General features: G+C 41.5%; 1 protein-coding gene across 2 annotated transcripts in view; it reads left to right on the forward strand.

The window, feature by feature from the left end:
- Positions 1-4,359: 4,359 nt before the first annotated feature.
- LOC137257338 (FH1/FH2 domain-containing protein 3-like) overlaps positions 4,360-21,753 on the forward strand; it is a 156,012-nt gene continuing 138,618 nt past the window's right edge. Inside the window, exon 1 of one of the 2 annotated variants that reach the window (XM_067794642.1) lies at positions 4,360-4,402. The gene's annotated coding sequence lies outside the window, so the exon portion shown is untranslated. Of the gene's footprint in view, positions 4,403-12,844; positions 12,931-21,753 lie in introns of those variants that run through there. The other variant, XM_067794641.1, reaches the window with a different exon arrangement.

Consider the following 21,753-nt stretch of genomic DNA (forward strand, 5'->3'; position numbering starts at 1 on the left):
TCTCACTAGCTCTTTGTTATAACTCTGGATAAACCAACATATAATTGTTATTCCCACAGCTTCGTCTGAACACGATCTCACGATGCTGAAAATGTTTACAACGGTCAAATGGATTTCTCCTGTCGTGAGTAATGAACTGACCGAGATAGGGATATGGTTATCTCTGAGTCTCCGTGGGCAATGACCTCGGTCTGCTCCTCTCACTGCCGGCATTTGCCCCCTCGGACAACAACATGGTGAATGCAAGATGCTATCTGAGAATGTTGCATTTGTCCGTATAGTTGTTTGATACAGACCGACCCGTTTTCCTGGGGTGAAGGTCCCAGGGTAGAATAGGCCTTCAGCAACCCATGCTTGCCACAAAAGGCGACTATGGTTGTCATAAGAGGCGGCTAATGGAATAGTGGTCAGGCTCGCTGACTGTCCCAATCATGCAGATTGATGCTCATGCTGTGGATCATTGAATTGTCTGGTCCAGGCTCGATTATTTACAGACGCCGCCATATAGCTGGAAAATTGCTGAGTGTGGCGTAAAATTAAACTCACTCACTCACTCACTCATTCGATATAGACCGTCGTTCACCCTGACGTAGAGAGATTCGGGATAACTATTGGAGCAAGTTACCATTCGCGAACCTGTTCAGCCGAAGCTATCGAGTCAGGAAAATGCACTTTGGAATATACACGTTAATCTGACCATTACCTTGTAATATACAACTGTATTACCTGTATGATAAAACATAACCTGTGTCATATCTATATCATATGTACAACATCACTTTTACCGAGCAACCGTTGTTTCTGTGTTCCGTCGTCTGTGACATCATTAGACAGTTGAAATTGAAGAGAGCCGTAACGCTTTCTTATTGTGTTTTACGGCACAAATGGACATGGATAAAATGGATAATAAAGAATTTATTACACTTGAGTACCGCAAAATTTCACACTGGTTTCGTGTAAGTCGTATGCCATTCCTGTTCGTGTAATATTCACTGTAACATCAACGTCGAGACGTAATAAGCACGTGAGGTGTTGTGACTCGCTGATGTAACGATGCAAAACAGTGTCATTTTATTTGTTTGTTTGTTTGTTTGATTTTAAGCCTCCATCAAACATGAAGGTAATACTATATACGTCCCTCAAATAAGAGGTGTGTGCCTGTGCTCGTGAAGGGCGCGGTGCGTAAGCGCGTGCGTGCGTATGTGCAGAGAGGGCTGTGTGGTGTTCCAGTAATATCTGTCAGGGATAGTTATGCTCGGACACTGTGACCTCTGTATCAAGTTACCGTTACGCGTGCCTACATCATCGTATTACTGGTATCTGGTACTGTTTTAGAGAGTTTGCGTTTAGGATGAATGATGCTAATATTTCAGTTTGAGCGCAGTATACTCCAAATGTATTTCGTAACGTACATTATATCTAAAAGACGGAACGTTGGATGTTGACGAAAATGCACGTACGTAGAGAAATATTCGTTTAAAGATGTTCACATCCCACAAGTTTTGTTTTCACGTAGATGAAACTTTTAAAGATTTTTTTTAATATAATATTTATATTGTACAACTACCTAGGTAGTAAATTGTTGCATAAACGTATTGTGCTGGAAATTATTTTGAAAAATACATGTTGTGAAAATCAGGGATATATAAAGTGATTACACATGTACATGTATACCTCTTATTGACTAATTATTCAATCGCAATCTTGTAAGGGATTAAGGGAGTACAGATCATCCAAGCATCATTGATGACCAATCAGCGGAACGCTCCCCATGTGTGAATCCCTCGGAATACCACGTTCTATCTGCACACTATCCAAGACCATATATCTAGCTGGTATTTCATCTGTCAAAAGATATGTATGTCCGGTCTATTTAAGAAAGTAAACGTATGGAGGTCAAGTGGCCATATTGAATATACTGTAGTTGTTCTTATCGTGGGCTGCCACATTTAGATCAGGACATTGGCTGTTACCTATCTGGAACTAAAACACCTGTTTGTGTCATGAGACGCCCCCCTGGAACAAGAACCATGAATAGTCGGATGTTGAAATTGGTTTCCTGGGTAATAGTTTCGACATTCCGGGAAGTGGGGAGAAAGTTAACCACTTAAATCTCACCGGGAGTGGCGTAATAAGAGATTACTATACGAGAGGTTGTGTCGTAATGAGTTTACAAAACGAGTGTCAGGATTTAATGTATGAGCGAAGAGACAGAAACGGCATAAGATGAACTTGAGTGCAGGTTTACAAGATGAGTTGGTCAAGTTTTATTTGACACTTTTACGGTCTGCACTTTATATACGAGTGAGTGAGTGTTTCGTCGCTTTTGCAATATCACGCCAAATATCACGCCAAAGGATACTCTGCACATAATATCCATTTTGGGAATCGAACCCGATGTGACAAGCCCTTGCTTTAACCACTAGGCTACCTCACCGCCCCGCACTTTACATGTAGCAACATTCTTTGATACAGTGTGTAAACAATAAACACAGCGAAACAAACAGAGCGAGTGAGTATAGCTTTACGGTTTTATGGTATGAAGTGAGCAATATTCCAGCCCTGATATTCCAGACAGACAGCAGAAATGGGCTTCACACAGTCTACCCATGTGGGGAATCGAACCCGGGTCTTCGCCGTGACGAGCGAACGTACGCTACCCCACCGCCGTAGAATCAAAAAGTGTCAATATGACGTAAACATTCATGCACTGTTACGTCATTAACGATGATCATCACCACGAATGTTTCTAAACTCCTGCTTCGTTTGGATAAACATTAACGCGTTTGTATTAAACCATGTGCACACGATCTCTGTAATGTTCCATATCTATAATTTGTCTCAATCACCGAGCAGAGTTGCACAACTTAGTTTGAACAGGATCCTACGATCTTCATTATGATATGTCTGTTTCACACCCACGTGGGTGGACTAACGCCTAGTCTCTTGAATTTATATAACTACGATAGTAACAAGTAATTCCTCTTAAATTGAAAAGGAACTCCGGCGTGATGGGAGATTCTGAATCAGAGGAAATACGAACTTATTTGTTTCATTAAAGGACTTAGGATTACAGAAGGGCTGGGCGGAAGGGAAAATAAAATTTTTCAGGGACTTTGAGGCTGAATGTGGGTTTCACCATTGTGGCAAGATCTATTTGCATGGCTTCGAATATTTCGCCCACATTAAACTAACACCGAAAATAATTGTACAAGTGCACGTATCGGGGTTACTCAAAAACGTGTTATCCATAAATTTGTCAGTAAGGGATTACATTTTGTCTGTACATTAGAGATTCTTGTCCTTTGGTTGCTTTGAGTCCCATTCGGGATTCGAACCCACACTCTCAGTGCCAGGCACCTAATCGCAGGCACACCGAGCCAGCGGTTTATCCCACACAGCCTTCGCGGATTCCAGTGGTTGTAAAATATTATCCCAAACAACATCTATTACATTTGACCACTTTCTAAATGACATAGTTGGTTCCGCTTTTAGGCGAACAAATTGACGTGCCTATGCATGTGTTTGGAGCAGATGCAAGCGCTGGGACAGGATATGCTAACGTTTTCGCGAATACCTTGCACCAGAACTGTTTGATGGCAATTTATATGCATTCATGTCAAAGTCGGAATCGAAGAATCTGCGTTTGGCAGGGATTTGTTATGAATGTAGAAATGGTTTTGCTGCTTGTGTAACGGAACATTCACGGCACGACTCTGCAGCCTGCAGAGAATCCCATAAAATATCACCAGCACGTCTCGAAGAATGTACGACCTTGTTCCCCGTTTCCGATAACATACGAAAACAAGACCAGAAACAATTAGTTCCGTCTTACTACATTCGTGAAGTATGTTGTTCGGTTTAAATGCCATGTTTGTGTTGCTTGTGTCTTGTTGTAGACGAGTTGTGTAGGGTTAAAGTCATATGCAATTAAATATCTCTAATTGAACAGAGCTATTCTGTGTGCAAGAAGATTTATCTTCCGGTCCAAAGACAAGTAGCAGTCGTAATGGGATATTCCTCAAAGCACGTTGTAGGTATCTTTCATTACCACCTCGCTATACCGATTTCCTTAATTGCCTCGTTATTGCAACGTTAATTAACCGTAAACGAAGCCACCCCCACGAACACCCAAATGATAACAGGGGCTTCACTTCGTCCAATACCAAACAATCGGAGCCGATAACTGCCGACCTGTGCCGAATGACTGACGATCAGACAGCTCCGGCCACATCGCTTCACCTCGGAATTGATCTGCGGGATGAAGAGAAAAGCGTGTTTCTATTTTTTTCTGTTATTTCTTGAGTGATTACCCCGGAGAGTACCGGAGAACTGTTTTTGAAGATAAGCTTTCAGTCAGCGAGGAAGTGATCTTTGGACTCCTCATTCAGGACTCGGCATGGTAAGTTCATCTATGATTATATATCCTTGTTCTGCAGGAGCATTCGTGGACGAAGAGGTCAGATAAGTTAATCAGGAATTTTGAAATGTATTCGGAAACTTGCTGTCCTTTTCGTTTAAAAGGTTCCGCGTTGTAATAAGTCAATATGGTGAAGTTCAGGAGCAAATGCTTCATTTGTCTGAAACTATTCTCTGAAGGCACTGAACACTAACCAATGCTTGAAGTTCGGGTATTGTCACGTTTGTTGTTTTAGGTAGGTGTACTTCTGTTGCCTTAAAAACGCGATGTTCAAGGTTTCGTTTCTTTTTTTATTTTTTTTAATTTCCAAGCCAAGTTTATTTCTGAAGTGAGGAAACCTTAAGCCCATATCACTGTTATTTACAGGGGAGACAATAACATTTAACAAAGAGGATATTTTGTCTGACATGCATTGCTTTGTATACACAGGGTTCTAAGCTGATCAGGGTAGTTTCATTATTTGTGGACATCAAGATTGCAAATTTGTGACATGTAGGATGAGCAAAGTATTTTTTCAGGTATAAAATCTTTCTTTAAACAAGTCTGTAAAAGCCTTCAGTTTAGGTCCACTGAAAAATGTTCATATTAGCCATGGGGTTTCAGAACGTGTATGGTCTTCTGACTTGATGTAGATATACGGATAACAGAATCCACCATAGGTTTTCGGTATATCCGACTGAAATGTTAGAAAATTCGTCAGGAAAAGCTTTACGTTTATTATTATGTTAACGGCCTAGTGGATGAATTCGTAATGTTTAGGGTTTCAAGTAAAAGCTATACAGTCTTCATGTATTGATAGGGATTTCAAGTAAAACTGATAATGGATTTCTTATTGGATAACTTCACCTTTGATACATACTTGAACGATTAAAAAAAATGTTCATTACTTTTCATCAAAGTAACAACCTGTTGATCACAATCAATAAGGATTTCAAGATTTGAACGAATGACATATTTCATTGAATGTTGCGTCTCTGGACTTGTTGGTTTCCAGGAATCCAAGTACGTTACGTTTCTTAATCAATGAGTTCACTGGATTCTCATAACATACGAGAAAATTGATTCTTTCCATCTTGGCATCATTTACGTCAGTTTAATAACTGATTCTGGAAATAACTGATTCTGGACCAGACAATCCAGTGATCAGCAGCATGAGCATCGATCTACGAAACAGGGATACGATGGAATGTGTGAACAAAGTCAACGAGCCTGCCCACCCGATCCCGTTAGTCGCCTCTTAAAACAAGCATGTTTGCAATCATACAATTGGTAATGTTATACGTTATCTTCACATTTGCCGTACAGTCCATTGATGAATGGCACGTATAACTTAAACATTTCTAACTGGTTTCCACGACGATGCCAGATTACCAGATAAAGTCTTAACGTGTGCATCATGCACAATTTTAAAATACTGAAGAAGAAAAATGTAAGCGTTGGAGCATAGTAGCATTAATAGTATGTATCTATAAAACTATGAAATTGTTAGATAATTCCTATTTTTGGTAAAGCATGTCACCAGATGATAGCTTTGTATTTTACTATGACTTGTATGGTTACCCCTAAATAAATTTTTGTTTGATTTAGCTTATTGTGCTGAACAATAGGCCAACTATATTGTGACGGTTTGTAAATAATCAAGTCTGGACTAGACAATCCAGTGATCAATATCACGAGCACTGTTCTACGAAACTGTGATACGATGACATGTATCTGCCAAGTGAGTGAGCCTGGCCACCCGATCCTGTGAGTAGCCTCTTGCGGCAGGTGTGGCTTGCTGAAAACTGAATTCTAACCCGAATATTTAAAGAGCAGTCATGTGACGGGGTTCCGTCTGAACATGGGTGGATATAGCTCGACAAAGCTTTGTGGTCTGTTCTCCATCTTGTGTTTAAGGCGTTGTATCCTGACTGTGATTTCATTGTTATTCACAGCTGTAGTCAGTTGTTGTAACGGGGCTCCTCATTAGTACATCTGTATAAGACTCACACCTGCATACCTTGAACCATGTGTGGGGTAGGCAGTGGGGGTGTAAGAGCAGAGGAAGCTGAAGCTACAAACTGGCGTCGGCACTGCTGAGTGTGAATATCAAACTCCCCCTAGCCTCCCATTGTGGACCCCACCTTACCCATCCCCATCCCCATCCGCACTTCCATCCCCATCCGTACTAACCCTCACATTTACCTTTTCTTGATACATGTACTCACATAGTTCTAACTCGACAATCGTGTACTCATTAAGCCTTTTCTCGGTGTAAGTTGCATCCAGGTACATTAAAGCACTTACTTAAGCATTATCACTCTTCAAAACACATCCAAATATGCGTTTAGCATGGAACATTAAGAATTTTAAACATTCTCACTAATGTAATGTTGATTTCATTACCGTCAGCCAATCTAAGGATTTAGCTCTTACTTACTTGTGTTCAGCTTTCGTGTTTCGATCGCTCAGACACAGCCTCTTGCATAGATGTAGAGTGGTTTTAATTAACATGTGGGGTTTGTTTTTTATGTGAATTTCATAGGGGCGTGTCCTTTGTGTTTTAATTGATATGTGTTCTTTCCGCACAATTTTACAGACGCCTGGGTTTTTGTTCTTTTGTATTCTAAAGGGCTGTGAGTCATGTATTTCTTGTATTATAACTTGTGTTCCTCTTGCACTTTACAGTGGCGTAAGTTGTGATTCTCTTATACTTTACAGTGGCGTAAGTTGTGTTCCTCTTGTACTTTACAGTGGCGTAAGTTGTGTTCCTCTTGTACTTTACAGCGGCGTAAGTTGTGTTTCTCTTGTACTTTACAGTGGTGTATGTTGTAATTCTCTTGCACTTTACAGTGGCGTAAGTTGTGATTCTCTTATACTTTACAGTGGCGTAAGTTGTGTTCCTCTTGCACTTTACAGTGGCGTAAGTTGTGTTCCTCTTGTACTTTACAGCGGCGTAAGTTGTGTTTCTCTTGTACTTTACAGTGGTGTATGTTGTAATTCTCTTGTACTTTACAGTGGCGTAAGTTGTGTTCCTCTTGCACTTTACAGTGGCGTAAGTTGTGTTCCTCTTGCACTTTACAGTGGCGTAAGTTGTGTTCCTCTTGTATTATACAAGGACGTAAGTGGCGTAAGGTGCTTATCTCGTGTGACTTTACCGGGAAGTAAGTTGTGTTTATCGTGTTTGTTATAGGGACGTGGGTTGTGTATCTTGTGTCTCCTTTGGCCGTTGATTTCTCTTCGTGCCGGGACATAAGTCTCAGACCATCACCTACATTTCAGTCGATCCGAATTTAATCACGTAGAAGTGCAAATAGACACCGCAAACGACTCTGGTTAAACAGAGTTCCAATTCCTTGTTTCATAAGAAAATAGTATTTACAAATGAATTGTAATTTTAAACTTTAATAAGACCGTCTTTCTATACTTTATGTCGAGGTCCATGCAGCTACCCTTAACTATGGAATCACAGCCTGTCCCTGTTTGATGAGGTCATAAAATGATCCACAATGCATCTGGCTCACTGGTTTTATCTGTTATGTGCTTTTTCACTTATTCAGCATAGTTCTGTAAAGCACAATGTGGTTGATGTCGTATCAGTTCCGTACCAGACAACCAAATTGTACGAGCCGCAGAGCCTCGTTTTGAGATTTCCACGATTTCCAGGTTTCCGTTTGTCAAAGCTCGCAGTACGACAGAGCACGCTGTACGACGTGTTTGCTCGGACTAGAAGGAGCTTAGTGTTGTAACATACAAGGGCTTAGACTTATCAAATCTTACTGATTAATATTTATGCAAACAGGAGACGAGACTGTTCAGTAATCAGTGTGTTGACGTGTATTGAGGCTTGATACTCACCTGTACTTCACAGGGGTGTGAGTTGTGTTTCTTAAATTTTATAACAAGCTTTGTTTTGGAGGAAATCTTACAAATTACATTTACTATGACTGTAACCTCACAGAACAGCAATACTAATCAAGGAATGAGGAACCTTACATATAGGTTCCATTTACACAATGCCTATGAAAGAGACTGTATGTGTATGGATCGTTGCTTCAAAAGAAGCTGTAAGTTAAAGTTTCATCACTTTTACCTGTACAGGATGCATGTTGAGGATGGCACGCGAATGTCTGGTTCAGAATCGCCTTTAACAGTAGCGAGAGGTCAATATAATGGATTAACTATGATTACCTTTAACTGTGATAACCTTTAACTATGTTTACGTTTCCTCCTATCTTTGACAATAACTATAACCGGAAGTCGTAACTGTAACAACCTCTGTGAAGCTGGGTCCGCGCTGACAGGTACAAGGCAGTCTTTCACGGAGGGTCATTGATAGCCAGGGATATGTACACAACAATCCCACTGTCTGTCTCCCATACATGCCTTAGGGACGAGCAGCGTGTCCTGGTGGGTACAGACACGTCCTTGAGTGACGTTAACTAGGCTTCTTCCGATGTATAAAAGTCCCGTGATGAGCTCGTGCAGGCGCTGTATCACTCTACCATCCATATGGGTGATATCAGTAAAGTTTTATAGTCTGTGACTGTAAACCCGCCATGACAACTGTAACATGCCTCAGTGTCTGAAAGGCCTGTTTGTTTCTGTCAGCTGTGGGATCCATGTATCTGACGTTATGTTGTTGTATGACGCCACACTCAGCAATATTTCAGCTACATGTGTGTAAATAATTGAGCCTGGACCTGCCAAACCTATGATCAATATGAGCATCAATCAACGCAGTGACGATACGATGACATGTGTCAACTAAGCCAGCAAGACTCACCACCTGATCCCGCTAGTCGCCTCTTGCCACAGGCATGGGTAGCTGAAGATCAGTTCTACCCGAATCTTCACGGGTCGAGCTTATCGTTGTTAAATAATGTTTTCGTGGGATTGTATGTGAATAGAAGTAACAACACCATGTCTATAAAAATCTCGAATGAATATATGCCCTGTTCTATGTTGTCGTAATAAGTATAGTTTCCAGTATGACAGAGCCTTAACGTCGACTGATGCTTTCCCCAAACCATTTCCAATAATATTAAGGAATCTTTTCTTTCAATACGTTTTAGGATTTAAACATCATCACCGTGGATTATTGAGTCACTATATATTAGAGATGACACCAGGTGTGTCACACCAACAGTGTATATGTTGAGTGCACACTATTGGGAAAAGTGAGGTGCACGCTACATTTTCACCCGAGTTTCAATGGTCATTTAACAATTTCAGGACAAAATGGGGCTCCGCACCCCTACCTGCACCCCCATCTGCATCCCCATCTGCACCCGTCAATAGTTACACACATAAGAACAGACTGGCCATGTGCATGCACCTTGTTAGAGGTGTACTGTGCATCCTGCTTTGTTAGGCTGAAAACTTTCCAACCGACCGAGTATCACCGAGAACCATCACTTACATTATGATGTTTTACTTGTTATAAGGGGCGATTGGGTAGCCTAGTGGTTAATCGTTCGCTCGTCACGCCGAGAGCCCGGGTTCGATTCCACACATGGGAACAGTGTGTGAAACACATTTCTGGTGTCTTCCGCCGGATGTTGCTGGAATATTGCCAAAAGCATCGTAAACCTAAATTCGCTCACTCATAAGGAAAGTGAAACAAGTAATTGTAGTATAGAAACATTAGTACATACCAGGAATGGCAAGTACTGACACTGTATGAATTACCATTACTCGACACTCGAAAACTAGTAATGTACATTATACTGGTGACAGGTGATGTGCTGGTGCTATGTCAGGTGTTAATGAAATGTTGCTGAGTCAGGTATATCGTAGAGAACATCCAACCTTATCAGTGTGCAGGCCAAGAAAGAAAGTGTGAAGTTATGTGGAGTGTGGAGTTATCTCCCCCTACATCAGGTGCGCATGTCAACACATCCCGATAACACTAGCTCCTGTTTACACGGGTCGACTAATGTACATTTTGTTAGAAATGTATCTGGCGTTTTTTGGTATTTTTTCGATATTTCTGCGTCGGTTACAGTTTATTTGTCTTACAACTAGTGTGTTTGTATAGTATAAGGAAATAAACACTTTCTAGAATTATCACAGGAAAATGCTGTTTTCTGTCTAGTAGTTTAATCAGCTTATAAAATTAGACATTGGACATAACGAATATTTACCTGGTATAACCATAGGCCCACCGACCAGAGTTTACCAAAGTTTACCCTGGTTATCAGTGTTAAAGCATGTTGGTGTTTTGAGGTTGGCCAGCAGCTGTAGCTCTGTATTGCTGTGCCATGGTGACATTCGTTTATTGATTAAGCAATCAATACAAACATTGTCATAAATATTGAATGCTAATAATCATTGTGATATGTGTCAGTGAAACATAACTTTCGATTCAAATTGTAAATGTTTCTGAATCAATCATGTATCTTTATGATAAATTGTCATCTGTGCTATTTTCAACTTCAATGTCGTTTTACATGAATAATTCACAATGCAGGTTGGAAAGGAATGAACTCCTCGTAAACCTGTCACAGTATGTTCTGATGTGTTTTTCATTCTTTTGATAACTATTTTGTGTAAATTTATCTCGGGGTATTTTGGGTATTGTCCAGAGTTACCCTTGCTCAGTACTGGGCAGAGACCAACATAGGACGAATCTAGTCTACACTGGGTCTCTGATATACAGCTCAGTTATTGAATTCACTTGTTGATAATTGGACGCACATAGTAATTCAGTATTATCATTTCTGCATCCCGTTGAATGGTTCGTTCAAATTGTTCCAAGGTCTGAATTGTTCACGAAGCCTCCTATTGTCCAGTTATTCCTATTTGTAACTGGAGGTAACCAGAGCCATTTCCCAACTCCATATGGATAATTTATGGAAAGATTACTGTAAAACTCTTATTAACCACTGCATACGTGTGTACGTGAGTTTTTGCTAAGAAACAATGGAGTTCATTCATGGCGCGCATGCCGAGTGACGTTGGTTTCAGTGTAACAGGTAGAGTTCTTTGTGTCCAGACCATGGAACACTGAGTGTGGCTTCACTTAGCTTCTCGTTTCTGCATGCCCGAGCACACCTGTGCTCTTCAAACCTCCCAGTCCATTCCACGTCGCCAGCCCTAATTACTGTTGACCCACGGGATAATAGAAAGACAACATACACAAGAAGGCAACACGATGTTTGAGTTATGACGGAACGCTTGAGACTGAAGACGTGTCATTAGTGCTTCTCCACTACAGAGAGAAAGCCGCGATTCCTGCTGTAGGCGTATTCCATAGCCATAACCTCAGTGGTTCTAAACGGTTCTCATTAGCGTCTTTAAATCGTCCATCTGTGTTGACGTTTTGAAAAATCTTCCATCGGTCATGGCTTAAAATCTACCCAAGATCTTTACGTCCTTAAGAACTACTATTGTTCATGACGTTGTAAACGACAGACCTCCGGTCGTAATAACCTCCTTCCTTAATCTTAATCTGGAGTTCTAGACGATCTGCCGCTCGTCCTGGAGTCATCTATCCTCGGACTTGGATCTGAGCAATGTACTATCAGCCATGGGGTTCTTAAGTCTACCATCCTACTTGGCGGTCGAACCAATCTACCCTTTGGGAGCTGAAAAATCCTCCAACGGTCCTGGCGTCCTACACGATCTCTCACCACTATGTTGTTCTAGCATTCGACCATCGGCCCTGGCGTCTTGATAACCTGTCATCGGTTCTGGCGTCCTTAATCTACCATCGTGTCTGGCACCGTCGACAACCTGCCATTGGTTCCGACGTCCTTAATCCACCATGCTACCTTTGACAACCTTCCATCAGTCCTGACGTCCTTAATCCACCAGAGAGTCTCGCACCTTCGACAACCTGCTATCGGTTCTGGCGTCCTTAATCTACCATCGGGTCTGGCACCATCGGTTCTGGTGTCCTTAATCCACCATCGTGTCTGCTACCCTTGACAACCTTCCATCAGTCCTGGCGTCCGTAATCTGCCATCGAGTCTGACACTCAACACAACCCGTCATCGGTCCTCGTTAAGCTTCCCCAGCTTTCCACAACTGTTACAACATACCACAACACCAGCCTTCACAACAGCATTCATTGTGCACTATCTTCACACTAATGACTGCCACGTGTTTACATGTGAAGTATTTCATTAAGTCGAGAATCTACCGTCATGCCTGCACCGTGACTAAACTCTGGTTGCACTGAAGGTGGGATAGCCTGACGTTGAAGAAATGTCACAGTATAAATCATAGGCACTGCATGATGTTGGCACTTATACCACAGCTCCTCCGGTTTTAGAGGAACCAGACTTCAGAGCCGGGACTCATGTCACATTGTTTGGTGGCAGGAGGTCTATTCTGGGGATCTTTGGCTGTTTCTGTGAACCGTGCCGCACTAAGACAGTGATCGATTGTCAGAACCTTGTGGACCTTTGTAGCTAGGTATATGACTTACAGAAGTGATGAGCTATATCCTGTAATGACTGCTGTCTCGTGGTGAGGAGGTGGTGATGATGGAGCGCTTTCGGGAATATAAGAAGAAAAAGCAGGAGGTAGGCTGTGTGCTGTTTGTTACAGGTAGTGCTCTATGATAACCTGGAGCATATAATGCCAGGAGAACATTGTATATCAGCTGGGGAACGGTGGCCAGTCGTCTGAAGCCCGGAATTTGCAGTGCACGCTTCCCTCCCTTGGCTGTGATCCGATACTCATGGGTTCGTTTTCAAAGTCCGTTTACATGACATGTTGTTTCATGAAAGTGAATTAAGATCTTCAGTGAAAGTGCGCATCGCCGTATCCTCATAGTCCGTGATTATGATACGACTGAAATACCTTTCAAAGCGACGGTAAACATTATTCACCCTCATTCCAACCTCATTGTGTTCGGTAGCTGTAGCTATACCTCAAAGAATTCCTTGTATTCCTTGTATATCCTTGTATCCTTGTATCCGAATTATTGCAACTTGAAGGTTCATTTCATCTTCACTGGTACCCTGGGATGGTTTATATTTAATCTTTAGCCAGTCTGTATACCTACCAACACATGCTGATACACTCAGATCAAGTCAGAACTGAATCTGGATTAAAACCAACGATCAGCGGATCCGGTCACGGTGGAGGGTCACAACTCTATGACTTGCCTCCTACTATAAATAAGACTACCTTCATAACTCATTATATTTCAGATGGTCGCAAAACCCTGAGATCTTAGCCATCAGTCCCGATGTTTTCGTCCATTAATTTCATTGGCAGCAGGAGTTCATTTCTGCACAGGAATCCTCAAGAGCTTTATAATAAATTAATGCATTTGATTAGTTTCAGGTTATCTTTTCTTTGATATATTGATGTCGAAATCCTTGTATTTCAAAGCTATGGGTATCTCCAGGTTCAATTAAACTGCCCGGCAAACGAAAATATGCTTGATGCAAGCCGTGATGTTGCTGAGAGCCGGGGAAATGCCCGTACTCACACTGATTCTGGTTAAAAGAACCAAGAAATTGTCAAAAACATGAACGAGAAATGTTTTATCGATAACGATGAATTCGCCAGATGTATAGTGGTCTCGTTTTGGACCATGCACCTGTTGTGTTTTTACTTTTAAAGTCTTAAAGGGTTTCACCTACGTTTGCTACAATTAGTCTTCATGTGTTTGGACCCGTGAAGGTCCCGGGGTAGAATAGGTAGAATAAAAGGCGACTATACTTGTCGTGAGAGGCGACTAACGGGATCGGGTGGTCAGGCTCGCTGACTTGGTTGACACGTGTCATCGATTCCCAATCGCGCAGATCGATGCTCATGCTGTTGATCACTGGATTGTCTGGTCCAGACTTGATTATCTACAGACCGCCACCATATAGCTGGAATATTGCTGAGTGCGGTGTAAAACTAAACTCTCTCACTCACTCACTTTACGTGTTTGATTTTCTGCCTGCATTACACAATCAAATGATACATTTGACAATCTAATGTTTGAGAGACCAAACAAAAGCAGATACGAGATTCTCGATAAGATGTTTGACCAACTTTTTGGAATGGCATTTTACAAGTTGGGAACAACGTTGAAAAACTTATTCAATAACAAATTCTTTTACTTCGTGAATGCGACAATTCCTGTCCCATTGTCAAGCATTCCTATAATGAAATTCACGAAACAAAAGAAGTTGTTTTCTGTAAAGTGTGTCAGTGTTATACATACCCATCAACCTATGATGGACACTAAGTGTAGTGGTTGGTCAAGCTGGTGACTTGGTTGTTTGCTTCCCATCGAACCTGGGTATCTTGTCTGAAAGGATTATTCATAGTCTGCAGGAAGAGAATGACTGCTGGAATTATTGTGTTAATGCTTAGAAGTGGAAGGAAATTAATTACAAACAGAACAAGTCTCAGGTCTCACAGACCCGTGAAGGTCTGGGTTAGGATAGGCCTCCAGCAACCCGTGCTTGCTATGAAAGGCGATTATGCTTGTCGTAAGAGGTTACTAACAGGATCGGGTGGTCAGGCTCTCTGACTTGATTGACACATATCATCGGTTCCCATTTGAGCAGATCGACGCTCATGCTGTTGATCACTCGATTGTCTGGTCCAGACTAGATTACTGACAGACAGCCGCCATATAGCTGGAATGTTGCTAAGTGTTCCGTCAAACTAGACTCACTCACTCAAATCTCACATAAACACTTTTAGAAAAGCAGGACAGTTAGCTCTGTTTATGGTTTCACAAAATTATAAAGGTTATGTAACCCAGACGTTATTTGAAATGATGTATGTTTTACTTGCGATGTATGATAAAAGTTTCCGTCTACCGATGTCAGTTTGATGTCTTCTAACTAAACCACTGAGAACCGAGAGGGCTAACTAGTTATGTCATTTCCATTTACACACATGTCGGACCATGCAGTCTTCCACCCGTTATTACCCTGGGAGATCATCTTTGATCTAATGTCCATGTATGAAGTATCATAACATATGTGTGTTTATGTACTCAACATAACTTTTGAAATATTTGATGGAAAGCAATCTGCTTTTTAAAGATGCCTTTAATTTCTTTTTCAGTTTTGACCTTTTTTCTTCCCTTGTTTAATACCACCATTGTTTTCTCATCATTTATGGCTGGATTAGCAATCCATGGCTTCTACTTGTCCATCCCTGCTATTTTAGTGCTAATTAACTACTGGCTTCCCTTGTTATCTTCTTACATGTACATAAATTTATAAAGCTGTCTCTTTCCTAGTCTGTCATACACCTGATGCGCACATAAAATCCTCCCTCAGTCTACAAGTCAGTTCAGAATTGCTGCCAGGATGGTATCTGTGTCAGGAGGCCGATAAATCGACGAGAGAAGCGAGTTTAGATCCATTCACATCCTTTTTTTCACCTGTTCCATCATTGCTGTCGTGTTTATTGACAAACTTCCCAAAAAGTTATTTTTAAACATGTTACGTATTTGTTGAAACACTGAGCATATGATACTTGGCCAGGATCCCTGGAGAACGTGTTGGCTGTCTACTTGTGATTGCTATCACGCCTTTTGGCACTGGTGAGTCTTGTGCTGCTGGTGCCATGCATCTTCCACTGTTACATACATTGAAGAAACACCCTTGGAATACAGGGGTTACATTCTTCAGTGGTTATGTTTATCCTCACACTAAATATCCCTTATCCCTGTGGGTACTGTATGATAGCCCAGTAGTAAAGGTGTTTGCCTAGACCAATGCACTGCAGGGGGGGGGGGGGGGGGGGGGGGGGGGCTAGGCAGTAGAGAAAATAATGTGGTTCGGGGACTGTGAAACAGACTAGTGTTTGCCCAGGTTTAATCAGGTTTTAAGTCTTTTGAGCAATGTGTTAGTCTAGTGGTTAAACCGTTCGTCATGAGCCGCCCGGGTTCAGTTATCCACATGGGTGCCACGTGCCCCCTGCCACGATGTTGCTGGAATATTAAACCATAGGCACTAAATAACTGACTCACTCACTAACTGAGAATAGATGCATTTCTACTAGTTCAGGGCATCTATAGTCGATGATACATTCGGATTTATTTTGGATTTAGAACATTAATTCTTGTGTCAGGGTAATTTGAATCTTGGGCGACATAGTCATGCTTTTGTTCCGAAAAAAATCAACATTTGTTGCACCTTTTTAGGTCTTGTATCATGTTTGCTTAATGTCTTTGTTTTTCAAAGCTTGCTCCACATTGTTGGTGCGAGGTATAGTTTTGTTTGGACGCGTTTTGCTGTTTGGCAGTTGATTGAAGGGAGGTGTGGAGTTTCCACGACTTTGGCACAAGTTTCCATACGCCTGTTACTATGGCGACAAGTTTGACCGACTTATACAAGTTTACACCCTTTCTAGACAAAAAGAAAAGAATTACTATCTGCACGTTATGTTATGATGCATAAATACAATATGTTAACTGAATGCTCTATCCTGTCACCAGGTTTTACCTGATCACGCCAATATCTTCAATACCACCTATCATGTAGATGTACCGGTGTTCTAAACAAGCGTGAACCTGATATAACACTGATACGTTAATCATAGGGAGTATGGCGGACACAAAAAGTCAACTTGACCGACAAATGAAGGAAAATGACAATGATACATCCAAGAAGTAATGGAAGGGTGGGGTGGGGGTGGTCAAGTTTGCTGACTTGACTGACACATGCCAACATATGTCAACCGCGAAGATAGACGCTCATGATGTTGATCACTGGGTTGTCTGGTCGATTATTTACAAACCGCTGCCATATAGCTGGAATATTGCTGAATGAGGCATAAAACTAAACTCACTCACCCACTCACTCACTCACTCACTCACTCACCCACTCACACAAGCTGTTACTGCATTGCACTTTATGTGTGATGCGCACGCAACGCGAAACAACACTGGCACATGCGTAAAGTTTGGAATAGGTCAGGAAGAGAAACCTAAATATCGCTTGGTACAACTGTCTTTGTATTTGAGTAAGCGAGTTTTATGAATTTGAACCACGCGCCTGGGAGGTCCCAAAATACCCGATGTGATAGGTGTCAGTGAAAAGGAAGACACGAAGTCTTTTAACCCAAATATCACTGTTTACCCAGTGTTTTGCTTTATAACAAGTTCATGAGCGGCATCAGTGCTACTTTGTTACCAAAATAGACACCTGAGCATCAAGAGCAAACCTAAAACAGATGTTTATATTTGATCTATTTACAAAGGATGCCAACAAGCCGCTAACACGACTAATCCCACCCTCATCAAGGGAGGTAATTACAGATGAACACTCAGTCGGAGATCAAATTACCTTTGCTTGCTCGGCACTCAATTCCAACTTCATCGTATGGTCTTTCACCTGTAACCTTCTTTAACCCTTTGAACGCCCAACAAACAACAAAACGCCCATCAGCACGCGTGTTACCTTGGCAACCGAAGCTTCTTATGCAGTGCTTGGCACATGCTGATGAGGAAACCAGAAGGTCTGGCACCAGTGGCGCAATTACGCTAAATAACAACGAAGGTAAAGGGAGATAATTATTGTCGGTTGTAATTAACAACGTCGGCGATGACACCAAGGTTTCTGGGTGCAGAAGACACGGTTACTTTCCTAATGTATGCCTGATTGACATTTCCGCACTGGAGTTGTCCCGTCTGCATTATAACATCCACCAGTAAACGGTAAAATGCTGACCGAAGATATTGCTGTTTATTTCTTTTAGTGGAATGTATACGATTTACATTACCTCGGGTTTTCCTCCCACATCAAGCAGACACGCCGTGTTACGGAATATTGCTTAGACACGCAATCCCTTCCCCCCTCCCTATTGTATCTGGCAGGCCGGATCACGGATAAGTGATTGCTCTTAAATACGTGTATGTCCATTGCTTCATTTGAATTCAACCCACCTCACTCACTCTCTAAGTCTTGCATTAGTTGTAGGTGTCCACCTCAGCCGTAAGGTTGTTAAAATATACCGATGGCGTAAAACTATATTCACTCACGAATTACCAATTCACTCTTTATGTCAGGTAGGTAATGTAACAATCCAACAATTAAACCTACCATCGATTTGGAAATCCGCGACAGAATAGAGGTCCCCCATAGATCAGAGTCCTGCATACGTGTAATGTAAATAGAATATGCGAGGCAACCGATTCTGTAGGCTGTAAGAGCAAAATAGCTGTGAAACTTATAATGATGGTTCTCTGAACATCAGTGAAAACACCCGGTGTTACCGACTACGCAGCGCCGTTTCGCATATGTATAATTTAAACATATACCATATACCATGGTCGAGTGGATGAGGCTTCAACTCCAGGGTGACAAGAAGCGGGTTTATGTCCATGTACAATATCTAACTGTCTAGCCCTCCCTGCAGTGTTAAAACTCTAAATGAAGCAAGTCTAGATTTTCCCAGGTTCAGGCTGTCTGCCTGGTGCCCCTTTTCAATTTAAATGAATCTATTTGTTGCTATCACAATTACATAAATTTAGATTCAGAGACTATAAGCGTCAGTCTAAAATGATCCCTGGAGGACCCCATCCACAGGCTCCTGTGAATATAGACATAATTACGCTGAGGTATATTTATCAATAATTATTTATATTTAAATACACACACCGTGTTTGTGTGTGAATCTGTGCGTTGATGTGTACGGGTGCATGTGTTCACTCCCTAACAGAACTATACACAGTCTTTACAGTAGATGCAGGAAGTGATTAATGTGTAAGAAGTGTTGCAATGTGTTAAGCAAGTTTACCATTGCCTATCGCTGACCGATAAGGCATTTTCTTTCTTGCAGCATTTCAATGCACGTTTAGCACTGAAAAAATACATGTTATCGTATTTGAGTCATTTAACTTTTTAAGAGCAATTCCCTGGTGATTACTTGCTGTTTACGCCCCTTATGTGAGATAGCGGGTATTCTGCGGCCCTACTGTAGGCCTGCCAACCTGCCCGATGTTTCCGTTTGGTCCTCATCTCTCCAGCATCGCCTGCAATGGATCATAGAACATGCAGAACATGAATCACGATTCATTATGGTAAATGTGCCCTACATAATTAATCATTATTCATAATATCGATCAAAATTCAAAACATCTGACACGTCACATCGTAGACTGTTTGTGTGACACTGAATGCAATCAGCGTGCAAACAAAGGGAGTACACTACCGGACAAAGGAAAGTATACACATTAGAAACGGATTTTACAAAATGTTATGAAAGTTCTCAAAACTTAATTGACATGGGCGAGAGCACTCATCGAAACCAGGGCGAATGTAAGGTCCTGAAGACTTGTGTGATACCCTGTGAAATACACCACCATCGAATATAACTTTCATGTTTTGTCTTATTTTAATAAACATAGGTCTATGCTCATTTTGGACATCAGTATATGTACACTGTTTGTATAACCATTCACATTACATCTACCACAGTTCATGAGACACTGAATGTTATAACCACAAACACGTTGAACGCCTTACCTTGCATCAACACTTAAATACATGAACAGCACTGTCAGATCGGCCTTCCGGAAGACCAAACTCTTGGCATATTACGAACTGTTCCATGAAAAATTGCCCCATCTCAAAATGACCCTTTCCTTATTTCTATCTAGGAGATTCCATCCAGGGCAGCCGTAGCTATCACCATTTAACGTCTTTTGGCTATGACGCGCCTGGGTTTGAACTCCCAACCTTCTGCTCCCCGGTAGACGCTTCTTCTGCTCGACCACAAGGCCGGTCATCGCATTCGGAAGACATTACGTCATATCCCTACATGTTTGGAAGTTTACAGACGTAATAATCTTTTTTTTTTCATTCCAGCACATTGATCAGAAAGTAATTAATTTATGACGGATAAAGAGTCCTATTGCTGGACGAACGAAACACCTTAATCATTCCTATATGCAAAGTATATTACTGAAAGTACTATCGTGGCATAAATCAAAATCAACAGATTGGTCAGTGAGTACTTTGGTCGACAGTGTAACACCTAAGTGTAACAGACATACTGAACTTGTTTTGCTGCAGTGCTTGAAGGTAATTAGGCCACCATAAACTTAACATACTAATTCCACAGAAAATGTTTGCCAGACAAGTAGTTCAAGGTTAAGATGACCCACACCGAGGTGAAGTCTGTATACGATGAATGCCAAATGTATAGTTTTCACACAAGCAGCGGAAATGATCGATGCTTTACAAACCTATAGTATGTTTCAAGGTACCAGTGACAAGGGGTAAACGGCCTATAAACAGTCACTGCGCAGTACGTTATATAAATGTCATGGGCTGAGGTTGAAAGAATGCATGTATTTATGCTAAGTAATTTCTGATCTTATTCTAATGTAGAGCGTCCATAACGAGGTAATCTCATCAGTGCCACGTGGTCTTCTTGTCATGTCACGTGATATACTTTCCGTGTCATGTGCTCCTCTTTCCCTGCCATTTAATCTTCATATCATGACATGTGTTCTGTTTGTCATGGCATATGATCTTCTTGCCATGTCATGTGATCTTCTTGTCATGTCATATGATCCAATGTAAACTGTCCATATATAGGTAATGTCACTTATCAGTGGCACGTGATCTTCTTGTCATATCATGTGATCTTCTTGTCATGTTATATGATCTTATTATGACATGTGATCGTCATGCCACGCCGAGAGTCATCTTGTAACATGATATCCGTACTTATGTTGTATCTGAAGCCAGATGTAACCGGATATCAGAAGTGTGCTGTACCTGGTGTCAGTGTAACTTGATGGATAAGGTAAAAAAACAACATTAGCAGCAACCCATGCTTGTCGTAAGAGGCGGGTGGTTTGGCTGTTTTGGTTGATGTAAGTCATCGTATTGGAATTGAGAACAACGCTCAGGACTACAGATTCTCGTCATACATCTAGAAACAACAAACAAACAAAGATATATGAAGTGTTCTCTAAAAACAGGACTGACCTTCATATCCCCTTCAAGGTCCTCTGAGGTAGAGTGGCGGAGGTAGCCACGCGGTTAATTCGTTCGCTCGTCACGACAAAGACCGGACTCGATCCCTCACATGCGTACAGTGTGTGAAGCCCATTTCTGGTGTCCCCCGCTGTGGCATTGCGGCGTGAAACCATACTCACTCATTCCTTTGAACTACATGTAGAAATATGTACCTTCTATCTATTACCCATGGAGAAGATCTAGAAGCATAAAAAAGACTCCTCTGCTGAACAGCGTCAGAATATGTGGTGATATTTCCCAATCGGCCAAACAACTAACACCACCCATGTCATGTCAAGTTGACCCCAGACAATACGGTCAATACCGCCGTTTCTACAGAAGATTCCTGGTAAGATGGCCACTGAACCAGACGTGTCTAGTAAATCAGACTGATTAAAGGAAACCTTT

Source organism: Haliotis asinina, chromosome 12 (assembly GCF_037392515.1).
Source record: "Haliotis asinina isolate JCU_RB_2024 chromosome 12, JCU_Hal_asi_v2, whole genome shotgun sequence".
NCBI lineage: Eukaryota > Metazoa > Mollusca > Gastropoda > Lepetellida > Haliotidae > Haliotis > Haliotis asinina.